Here is a 12,001-nt window from a genome sequence, read left to right as displayed (position 1 = left end):
TCAGTGGACAAACAGGGACTGAAAGCCTCAAGACCCTTGGGAGTCAGGCTAGAATAGAATGAATAGGTCCCTGGGGTTAGTCCTGCCTTGAGAGAGGAGGGGGAGAGAGGGGAGGGGAAAACAAGTGAGGAAGATGAATTTACCTTTCGGAATTTCCCCCAAGTTCATCTCTTATCTCAGTCTCTCCTGTCTAACTGTAGAGGCTGCTTTTAGGACCATCCCCCAGATCTGCAGAAGGGTCCTGTGCAGACCATGTATGATGCAGCCCCACCTGCACTGCAGCTCAGAGCTGGTGCTGGCCCCTGGCTCACATTGAGCCTCTCAGAGTCGCTCTCCTGGAAATCTAAAAGGGAGAGAAAGGACAGCAGGCAGAGGAGCATGTGAGCCATGGGCTACCAAGATCCACCAGCCTGGAGAAGTCCAAATGGCCAGGTTACAGAAAGAGAAAGAAGCAAGGAGATTAAGAAAGTAGGGGGTTGGGCACAGTGGCTCATGCCTGTAATCCTAACAATTTGGGAGACATAGGCAGGCGGATCACTTGAGGTCAGGAGTTCGAGACCAGCCTGGCAAACATGGTGAAACCCCATCACTACTAAAAACAAAAAAATTAGCCATCCATGGTATTGGGCGCCTGTAATCCCAGCTGCTTGGGAGGCTGAGGCAGGAGAATCACTTGAATCCAGGAGTCAGAGGTTGCAATGAACTGAGATCGTGTCATTGCACTCCAGCTTGGATGACCAAGTGAGGCTCCGTCTCAAAAAAAAAAACATGAAAGAAAGTAGATACAGGGGATGGTTTCCTTGATTCCTTATCCTTGGCCAAAACTTGGCTGCAAACTACCCTTGAGTTCCAAAGGATACCACTCTGATCTCATAATACCACCCACTTTTGACCTGGGGCTGTCCAAGTTGGATTGTGATATTTTCCCCTAGATGTGTTCCTTGATCCATCAAGCATACCCTACTCAGCTTCCCCCACTGACTTCAAGGCCCTAGGGAGCCCAAACCTGGGTCTGAAAAGAGGTTCCATTCCCAAACAAAATACTTTTTAAGATCTCTTATGGACAATTAACAAAATCATTGATTTTTGTCCTCAAAAAGTTTTTATGTCTGATTAATTCCATCATGTTATAGACTCAAGTTTTTCCAAGAAAAGAGCTCCTACAAGTCCAATAGTCAACACTATTTCAGTATTGAAATACTGAAACAGGGGAAGGGAAGGGGGTAAGTGATGGTACTGTGCATGGTGGTGCCCATATGGAGACGTCCACTGAGAACTGGAGAACCTGAGCTGAAGAGAGTTTTGGAACCATCAGCATGCAGCACCTCTCAAGCAGAAGCCCTGGGTGGGGCCCAGTGAGAGGAAGAAGAAAGATGGCTCAGGGCTGAGTCCTGGGACTTAGGCGGGCAGAGCAAGTGGTGCCACAGTGGAGAATGAGAAGTAAACAAGGAGGCGGTACAGAAACCTAGAAGGGAATTTCCAAGAGAGTGTGGTCAAAAGGGTCTGAGCCCCATAAGGAGGGTTACACAGATAAAGACAGGCGAGCATTCACTGAACCTGGCCATTAGGTTTTCCCTGAAGCCCTGGGAGCAGCATCAGTGTGGGGTGTCGGGTGTGGGGTGTGTGTGTGTGTGTGTGCTACCTGCGTGTGCATGTGTTAGGGAGGAGCAGCCATCACCTGAAGCTCAGGCCTGCCCAGCCACAAAAGAAATCCTGCTCAAGGCTGGCAGGACATCAGCACTCTGAGACCCGCAGTGGGAACTGTGAAGAAGTCTGCCCCTTCCACTATGTAGCTTTAGCTGAGGCTTCTGTGCTTATCCAGTCTGTGGGATCCAACCAGCCTGACTGTTGTGTTTCCCCTGTGAACTCAGAGCCTGCACAAACTCTGATCCACAGCAGGGGCTACATGTTTGTTGACTGAATGGACAAAGAAACAACATTCTCAAAATGCTGTATGCACTGGGGAGCAAAGCTTTCTCTGAGGATAAAGCAGGGTCTCTGCAAAGCTAATTTATTAGGGTAGGGGAGTTGGTGGTGCTGCCTCTATCCCACATGCCTAAACTCACCCCCACTGCATGCCATCGAATAATAATCAATACACTTTACCAGAATCACTTACATGGTGTGGGTCTTATTCCTGATGGCTGTGTGCTCCATATGCATCGAGAACATGTCAGCTGGTTTACAGTTATTCCCCCATGTCCATGGCAGTTGGAGGAAGAAAGGGATGACCAATCTCTGTCCTCATTCTCCCTACTATACCCTGAGGCCTCTGGGGCCTGGCTCAGAGTGAGTGCACTACAAAAGCGGGCTGTTCCAAGTAGTCTCACTGTGGCAGAGGCTTTGCCACCAAACTCCATCCTATGAGGCCTGGGCTCTTCTGGTCCTGGAGCCTTATACCTCAAGGCTACCCTGAAGCTGCCCACTCCCACTCCCTACCCCCAGTCTACGCTCCCAGAGACCTGTGCCCTGCAACAAGGGCAGGAAGTGTGCCATTCTTACCTACTGGATGCCTTGACCCTTCACTGGACACATAAAAGCTTTCTTATTCAAAAGTAGCCAGGGAGATTCATCATGCAGAGGCTAGAGCTAGGAAACCAGGCTCCTCTTCCCTGTCCGGCCCCTGACTTGCTGTGGGGTGCTTGGAAATGCCCACTACCTCTCTGGAATTAGTATTTCCATCCCACCAGTGATCTTAACCCTCTATTGGCCAGAGCTACACAGAATTTAACAAAAAAAACAGCGTATTTAAAAAATTCCTCAGCTACTACTAAGAACTGTTACTATCTTTTCAAAAGCAATGCATATCACTATCTGAACTTCTTGTTTTTTCCTGAGCCATGAGAAGGGACTAAGGAAAAGTAAGCTGAAGGAGCTTGACTGAGGCCCACGTTTCCTGCCAAACTTTGCTGGGAGGCTCAGCTCTGGTACTCCTGGGGTTACTTCCCCTCCATTTCACGGGCCTGAGAGCCTACTAGTCTATTCTTTGCCATGTGACTTTGCAGTTCCTCCAACTAGAGGCAGAGTATATTTTTTCCAGAGTCAGTGCTCATGTGGGACTGCAGGGAGCACAGGAGGCTTTCCAAAAGGGCAAAGCATCTAGTTTCCTTTTCCTTCTTGTCTCTGAAAACAAGTTATCAGCACTACCAGGCAGGCTCAGTGCAGCGAGCCAGGGTCTTGGCATTGGAAGGAGAGGTGTTGCCCCCCCCAAGAGTCCCCACCAGGCTCTTTGACAAAGCTGAGAACAGGGAGAACATGTTCGCTTTCTTCACTCAACACTCAGGGAGGTAGAGGTTTTGTTTGTTTTTTACTATCTAGAAAAGGAGGTGATTATGTGGTTCTAGCATCTGTCCCTGGAACCTTGGAGGGTCTTCCCAGGGCTCCTCATCCCCAACTGGGACCTGGGTAGGGACAGCACAGAGGCTGCTGCCTGCTGCTCTTCAGTCTGTTTCCACAGCTCAAACCAAAGTAAACAACAGAATGGCCACGTAGGTGTTACGAATGACAGCATGAACCCTTGGGCGGGCTCCAACACACACCCTAATCAAGCTGGGGAGGAAGGGGTCAGGTGGAGGGAGGCAGTGTGGCAAACCTGGTCTGTTGGGAGCACCAGATCAAGCCTGCCTGCTCTGCCTGCTCCTTTCCTCCCTTTCTTCCACCGGCTTAGCCTGCATCATAGCTCCCCAAAAGTGCACTGGCAGGAAACCCCCCTCTGACTCTGCTCTATAGGTGGTGTATCTTAGACTGCCAGGCAATCAGTGCTAAGTACCATCATTTGCAAAAAGTGCTTTCAGCACAGGAGGGGAGCTGAGATGAGTGCTTGGCCATTGGGAAGCTCCTATTCCAGGCCGCTGGCTTCCGAGACAGTTTCATGTGCTACAGCCTGCATCCTGGTTCCTAAGCCCAGAGAAATATACATCCCAAAGTCAAATTATGGTATCTCTGTTCAGCTGCCCAACAGCAAAATCACAACCCCAGAGCAGCAGCCCCAGACCTGGAACTCCTTCTCTCCTGTCCTCTTCCCAGTACCCAACATCTGTCAAGGGGGGGCCTGTCCCACTCCACTGTCACTCCAGCTGAAAGCCAACCCCCTTTACCTGGCTTCATGAAGTTTATTGAACAGGAGTGAGGGCTAAAGAGTCAAAGTGACACTTTTCACGCAGTGAGAGACTATTCTCTGTGGTTCCGGTGGCCTGAGCTTCATCTCTGACTAGCTGAAGATTCTAGAGCCAATAGAATGGGCCACACTTTTCAAGTGAACTCTCCAGTCTGAGCCTCAAATTCTATAATCGGTTTTAGCAGCTGTATGTGAAGATGAGGAGGCTGGACCACAGTAGGCCTCTGAGCCCTCCAAGCATCCCCTACTGAGTCAGAGCTCCCAGAGGCAGGGACTATACCCTTACTCAGGTTTAACTCAAACATGTCTGGGGTAGGAAATCAGGGCATAATCTACCTGTTCATCTTTCTATCCTCAGCCCTGGGCATGGAACGTGACATCAACTAGTAGGTACTTAATGCCAGGCCTCATGCTGAGTGTTTTCATTTCCAACATTTCATTTGAAAAGGTAAATATTTGTTGAATTGAATGCACTTGATTCACTCTCTTGGAACCTTAGTATTGCCTCAATTTCCTCCTCCCCCTTATCTCTTTTTCAGGGTACTTGTAGGAACCAGGTGGCATTAATATTAAAGCACTTGCAGGTGATGCGCTACTTTATTTTTCTGGCCCAGACTTGAATACCCAGCTGCCTACCTAATATCTCACTTGGATGCATGTAAAAAACAACTTGTCCAAAAACAAACTCCTGGTCTAGGCCCATTCCTCCTCCTCCCTGTGTACACCAGATGCCCAGGCCAAAACTCAGAGCGTCTCCTAACTCCTCTCTTCAACTCTTTACAGCTAACCCTTCAGCAATCCTTTTGGCTCAATTTCCAGAATATATTCAGAAGTTGAGCACTTTTCACCACTCTTAACTACTCAGCCCCTTCCCACCTCCCTGTCCTGTGACCCCCATGTAACCCCCACGATCATCCTCTCATGCCTGAATGCTATTGCTTCTGCCCTTGGCCCTCTCAGTCTTAGCAACATAGAGAAAAACAACTTATACATTTACCATTTTGTTGCAGCAATCCTACTTCTAGGAAACTATCTCACAGGCACACTGGTAAAATTACAAAATGGTATATTTACCAGATTCCTCACTGTGGTTTTATTTGTAAGAGCAAAAGACTGGACACAGCCCAAAGTCCACGGATAAACCATGGCACGTCTACATGGTGAGGCATAGTGCAGGTGCAAAAAGGAATCAAGAGGATTTCTATATTCTGCTACAGGGTAATCTTCAAGATTGATCATGGGGGAAAACGCAAAGTATAGAAGAGTACTTAGAGTCTCCTACCTTTTACATAAAAAAGAAAGATAAACAAATACATTTTTCCCTTAAATTTGCAAAAAGAAACAGTGGAAAAAATCTGATAGAAATTGTTTCTTATCAGAAAGGCAGAGAGAATAAAGTAGAGGGAACAAGATGGAATTAGACTTCTCTCAATATACCTTGTTTTATTTGGAATGATAATTTTTAAAAAAGTATGGTAGATGCCATTGTTGTTTTCAGTTCTTTACTTTCCATCAATTTCTGTTCTTTGCCATGTGACTCTGCAGTTTCTCCAACTAGAGACGGAGTATATATTTTCCAGCTGCGGCAGACTGTATTTTCCAAAAAATACAGCAAGATTTCCAGTCCCACATGTTCTTACAGAGTCCATATGTCCCCTCCTTTGAAACCTGGGCAGGATCTTGTGACTGCCTTAGTGAACAGAATGTGGCAGAAGTGACACTGCATGTCTTTTGAGACTAAATCATAAAAGTCAGTACAGTCTTCTACCTGCCTCCCAACCCCTACCTTGTCCTCTTCTACCCCTGGAACTCAGCAACCACATTGTGAGGCAGCCCAAACTAGCCTGCCTGGAGAAATCACATGGAGAAGCCCTGGGGTTCCCGGCTAACAGCCAGCATCAACTCTCAAACATATAAGTGATGAGCCTTCAGAAGATTCTAATCTCTGGCCTTCAAGTCTTCCAGCTGATGCTCCAGACATTGTGAAGCAAAAACAAGCTACATTCTACTGTGCCCTGCCCAAATTCCTGACCTGCAAAATCTGTGACCAGAATAATGGTTGTTTTCCACTACCAAGTTTTGGGGTGGCATGTTACACAGCCATAGTAATTGAAATATAACTCTTTGACTTGGATTTAACAATCAATTGCTTTGACTAAAGGAATGTTACCAGATGTGTCATAATGTCAGAGGCTTGAAATGTGCTGTGTGGTTAGGCACACCCTCTTGTTTTTCTCTCATCACCATAAGAAGAACATGTGGCCAGGCGTGGTGGCTCACACCTGTAATCTCAGCACTTTGGGAGGCCAAGGTGAGCAGATCATAAGGTCAGAAGATCGAGACCATCCTGGTCAACATGGTAAAACCCTGTCTCTAGTAAAAATACAAAAATTAGCTGGGTATGGTGGCACGCACTTGTCCCAGCTACTTGGAAGGCTGAGGCAGAAGAATTGCTTGAACCCAGGCGGCAGAGGTTGCAGTGAGCCAAGATCGCACCACTGCACTCCAGCCTTGTGACAGAGCAAGACTCCGTCTCAAATAATAAAGAAGAAGAAGGAAAAAAAGAACATGCCCCAGCTAGACCGCTGTCCAGGGAAGATGAGAGACATGAATGTGACCAGGACCCAACTGCAGCCTGGAGCCCAGCCTAGATCAGTGAATTCTAGGCAACATGCAGATGCATGAGTGAGAATAAAAAATTGCTATTTGAAGCTACTGAGCTTGGGCTGATTTATTGTGCAGAATGACAGTGAAAGCAGAAAATCAATCGAAAAGTAATACTTACAAATTAAACGTAAATTGGAAAAAAATAGCTTAATTTTATATCCTCCTAATCAGATAACCACACAGAGAAGAATCATTTCTAATAACTCTAAAACACAGAACTATATATCTCTGGAAAGAGATAACCTAAGGGCAAAGGAAACCACAAGGAAGTCTTAAACTACATTCATGAATATTATCGTTAATAAAAATACCTACATTGTTATTTAGAAGCAATCCATTGAAAGGAGCATCAAGCATGGAGAGTCGGCCCAGTTTGGAGGGCATCTTGAGAATAGAACTGTGTCTTTTTCCTTCTTGTGTTCCTGCTATTGACTGCAATGTTTAATAAATGTTTGGTAAAAAAAAAAAAAAGGTTGACAGATAATTTTTATAGAAGAATTTCAGCTAATTTTGCAGTCGCTTATTAAATAATGGATCTAGCTAAGGATCATTAGTGAATGCTAAATTCATCAGGCAAAAAGTTGATGAGGACTTCGTAATGGATTAATCACTGATACTACTTGAATCCCCTAATCCATCTTTTTTTTTTCCTGAAACAGGGTCTTACTCTGTGACCCAAGCTGGAGTACAGTGGCACGATTACAGCTCACTGCAGCCTTCACTTCGCAGTTTCAAGTGAGCCATCCTCCCACCTCAGCCTCTCAAGTAGCTGGGACCACAGACATGTGCCATCAGGCCTGGCTAATTTTTTTGTATTTTTTTTGTAGAGATGCAGTCTCGCTATGTTGCCCAGACTAGTCTCAAACTCCTGGGCTCAAGCAATCTGCCTGTCTCAGCTTCCCAAAGTGCTGAGATTACAGGAGTGAGCCACTGCACCCAGGCTTGAACCAACTTTTCATCACTAATGTGGGACAAGGAAACAGATGTAGTTCCTCCTTCTGGGATGCAATGGGAAGTACACAATATCAATGAAGTGTTCTTTCCAAAAAGATTGAATCTATTCTGATCTGGATCTAACTACCAGTTTGTAGAAAATATGGGGACACTAGGAAGCAAGTAACATAACATCATGATGATGTGCTTAGCCAAAATCAAAAGGAGAGATAGTCTAGGACAAATGTCCTGATGTCTTCACCAAATAAGTGGCATTTAAAAACAAAAGGAGGAATGGGGCTGTTAGAAACTTACAGAACACAGGCCAGACGCAGTGGCTCACGCCTGTAATCACAGAGCTTTGAGAGACTGAAGAGAGCAGATCACCTGAGCTCGGGAGTTTGAGACCAGCCTGACCAACATGGAAAAACCCTGTCTACTAAAAATACAAAATTAGCTGGGTGTGGTGGCACATGCCTGTAATCCCAGCTACTCAGGAGGCTGACGCAGGAGAATCACTTGAACCTGGGGGGCGGAGGTTGCAGTGAGCCAAGATCACACCATTGCACTCCAGCCTGGGCAACAAGAGCAAAACTCCACCTCAAAAAAAAAAAAAAGAAAGAAATTTAGAGAACACATCAACCAAATGCAATGTGTAGACTTTGTTTCAATACTGTTTGAACAAACTAAAATGTAATTTTTGGGGCCAGGCACAGTGGCTCACGCCTGTAACCACTCTGGGAGGCCGAGGTGGGCAGATCACCTGAGGTCAGGAGTTCAAGACTACCCTGGCCAACATGGTGAAACTCTGTCTCTAGTAAAAAATACAAAAATTAGCCAGGTGTGGTTGTGGGTACCTGTAGTCCCAGCTGCTCGGGAGGCTGAGGCAGGGAGAATTGCTTGAACCCATGAGGCAGAAGTTTCAGTGAGCTGAGATGGCACCACTGCACTCCAGCCTGGGCAACAAAGCGAGACTCCATCTTAAAAACGATAAATAAAATAAAATGTTATTTTTGGTACAATAAAGAAAAATTAAACATGGACTCGGTATTTGGTTATAGTAAGAAATTAAAGTTAACTCTGTTGGTTGTGATAATGCCATTGAATTATCACCCTCTAACTACTAGAGGTACATCCTAAACTATTATGAGTAAAATTATATATTTCTATTTTGAATGAAAATCCTCCAGCAAAAAAAAAGTGTGGAGAAATATAGATAAAACAAGTTGGCAAAATACTAATCATTGTTGAAGCTAGGTGGTAGGTTCACAGGAGGGACTTCAGTATACCATCCTTTCTCCTTTTTTTTATTTCTCCTTTTATGTGTGTTTGAAATTTTCATCTGCAGAGCACTTGCTGCTCCTGGAGATACCTACCCTACAGAGCCAAAGGCCAATGCACCCCAAAGTGAGGCCAGCTTAACATGGCTGACCAGGAAAGGACAAGTCTGCACAAGGGTTTTCTCTGCAGAGCACAGGGGCTGCCATGCTAGGATGCAAGGGGTGGTTGCCTCTCCAATACAACCCTAGCTGTCATGTCACCTGAACTATGAGTGACATAGTCTGAAGGATGACGGGCCTTCCTCTTGCAGCATGAGAACACCCTTCCTACATTGTGAGAGCTCTTGGGCATCTACTCCCACTACCAAGCCATCATCACTCCAAACCTGAGCTGGCAAGGCGTTGGCCTTGAGCATCCAACACTGGTCACCCTACTCCAGGTCAGATGCAGGGGTTTAGAAAGTGGGCTCTCAGGGCCCTAGGAAGGGGAGAAGTTCTCACAGCATGGTTCCTGAAATATGCACACTGTCTTAGTTATTACCCTCAGTTTGTGGAACAGAGTCAGGTTCCAAAACAGTCTCAATAGGTTGGAAAGGATCTCTAAGTATAGCCAGAGAAAACATAGCAGAGACTCACACAGGCCCCCACATATTCACACTTGGGCTGTGCAAGTCCAGGATGGAAGGTACCAGACTTTGTGTGAAGATGCCCAGCATGAGGCTGGGTAAGCGTGGGAGTAGCTGCCCAAAAGCTCTCATAAAGGTGTAGGAAGGGTGTTCTCATGCGGCAAGAGGGAAGATCCCACATCCTTCAGACTATGTCTCTCATAGTCCAGGTGACATGCTGAGCCCTGGGCCCTGTTCTCTGAGGCCTCATTATCCTTTTAGGATACTGACAGCCTTGGGCAGGGCAGTCCAGGCTGGCAAGGGTCTCAGAGTCCCATCGCACCCACAGGAGCTGGAGAAGTGAAGTCCAGAGAAGAAAACCAGGATTGAGGAGGTAAGCGCAGGGCCCTCAGCCTTGGCACATAGCAGGCACAGTGAGCACCTGCTAAACCTGTGAGCAAAAATAAATCAGCAGTGCTGGAGGGCAGAGCCAGGACCAGTAGATAGGAGGTGTAAGAAAACTTGTTTCAGGATAACAGCAGAGAATATGGCAGCCCAGAGGGAATGGACCCTGATGGTGTCATCGAGAGCAACTGGAATGAGACTGTTGATAACTCTGATGATACGAATTTAAAGGAGTCTCTTCTTCGGGGCATCTATGCTTATGGTTTTGAGAAGCCTTCCGCTATTCAGCAGAGAGCTATTATTTCCTGTATTAAAGGGTATGATGTGATTGCTCAAGCTTAGTCAGGTACTGGCAAGACAGCCACATCTGCTATTTCCCTCCTGCAACAGTTGGAGATTGAGCTCAAGGAGACCCAAGCACTAGTGTTGGCCCCCATCAGAGAACTGGCTCAACAGATCCAAAAGGCAATTCTGGCACTTGGAGACTATATGGGAGCAACTTGCCATGCCTGCATTGGTAGAACAAATGTTTGAACTGAAATGCAAAAACTGCAGGCTGAAGCACCACATATTGTTGTTGGTACACCTGGGAGAGTGTTTGATATGTTAAACAGAAGATATCTTTCTCCAAAATGGATCAAAATGTTTGTTTTGGATAAAGCAGATGAAATGTTGAGTCATGGGTTTAAGGATCAAATCTATGAGATTTTCCAAAAACTAAATACAAGTATTCAGGTTGTGTTGCTTTCTGCCACAATGCCAACTGATGTGTTGGAAGTGACCAAAAATTTCATGAGAGATCCAATTGGAAATCTGGTGAAAAATGAATAATTGACCCTTGAAGGAATCAAACAGTTTTATATCAATGTTGAGAGAGAGGAATGGAAGTTGGATACACTTTGTGACTTGTATGAGACACTGACCATTATGCAGGCTGTTATTTTTCTCAATACAAGGCGCTCGGTGGACTGGCTGACAGAGAAAATGCATGCCAGAGACTTCACAGTTTCTGCTCTGCATGGTGACATGGACCAGAAGGAGAGAGATGTTATCATGAGGGAATTCTGATCAGGGTCAAGCCGTGTTCTGATAACTACTGACTTGTTGGCTTGCAGGATTGATGTGCAACAAGTGTCTTTGGTTATAAATTATGATCTACCTACCAATCGTGAAAACTATATTCACAGAATTGGCAGAGGGGGTTGATTTGGGAGGAAAGGTGTGGCTATAAACTTTGTCACCGAAGAAGACAAGACGATTCTTCGTGACATTGAGACTTTCTACAATACTACAATGGAGGAGATGCCCATGAATGTGGCTGATCTTATTTAATTCCTGGGATGAGAGTTTTGGATGTAGTGCTCGCTGTTGCTAAATAGGCGATCACAACGTGCACTGTGCTTCTTTCTTTGGGAATATTTGAATCTTGTCTCAATGCTCTTAACGGATCAGAAATACAGATTTTGATAGCAAAGCGACATTAGTCATGAGCTCTTGTGAGGAAAGTCATTGGCTTTATCCTCTTTAGAGTTAGACTGTTGGGGTGGGTATAAAAGATGGGGTCTGTAAAATCTTTCTTTCTTAGAAATTTATTTCCTAGTTCTGTAGAAATGGTTGTCTTAGATGTTCTCTATTATTAAATAATATATTTATGGACTAAAAGATATAAGTGCTGTATAAAATCAGCTAATTATGTTAAACTAGCATATCTGCCTTTATTGTGTTTGTCGTTAGCCTGAGTAGAAAGGCCTTTAAAATTTTTTTAGAAAGCATTTGACTGCATTTGTTTGGTATTGTGTTTATTCAATAAAGTATTTAATTAGTGGTAAGTGTGAACTGGACCCTATCGTTAAGCCCCAGCAAGCAATCATCCTAGGTAGGGTTTAATCCCCAGTAAAATTGCCATATTGCACGTCTTAATGAAGTTTGAATGTTAAATAAATTGTATATTCACTTAAAAAAAAAGAAAACCCGTTTCAGACAAATAGGAAAAA

The 12,001-nt window shown here is 45.2% G+C and overlaps 1 pseudogene across 1 annotated transcript; it reads left to right on the top strand.

Moving 5' to 3' along the window:
- Positions 1 to 8,911: 8,911 nt before the first annotated feature.
- Positions 8,912 to 11,723, top strand: LOC116559291 (annotated as a pseudogene). Its single transcript, XR_004272410.1, has one exon. The product of XR_004272410.1 is annotated as a eukaryotic initiation factor 4A-II pseudogene (transcript).
- Positions 11,724 to 12,001: the final 278 nt, after the last annotated feature.

The sequence above is a fragment of the Sapajus apella genome, unplaced genomic scaffold (assembly GCF_009761245.1).
Source record: "Sapajus apella isolate SASKATOON/1434 unplaced genomic scaffold, GSC_monkey_1.0 scaffold23, whole genome shotgun sequence".
NCBI lineage: Eukaryota > Metazoa > Chordata > Mammalia > Primates > Cebidae > Sapajus > Sapajus apella.
The sequence above is the reverse complement of the archived record's forward strand: the minus strand, read 5'-3'. Positions and strand labels throughout refer to the sequence as shown.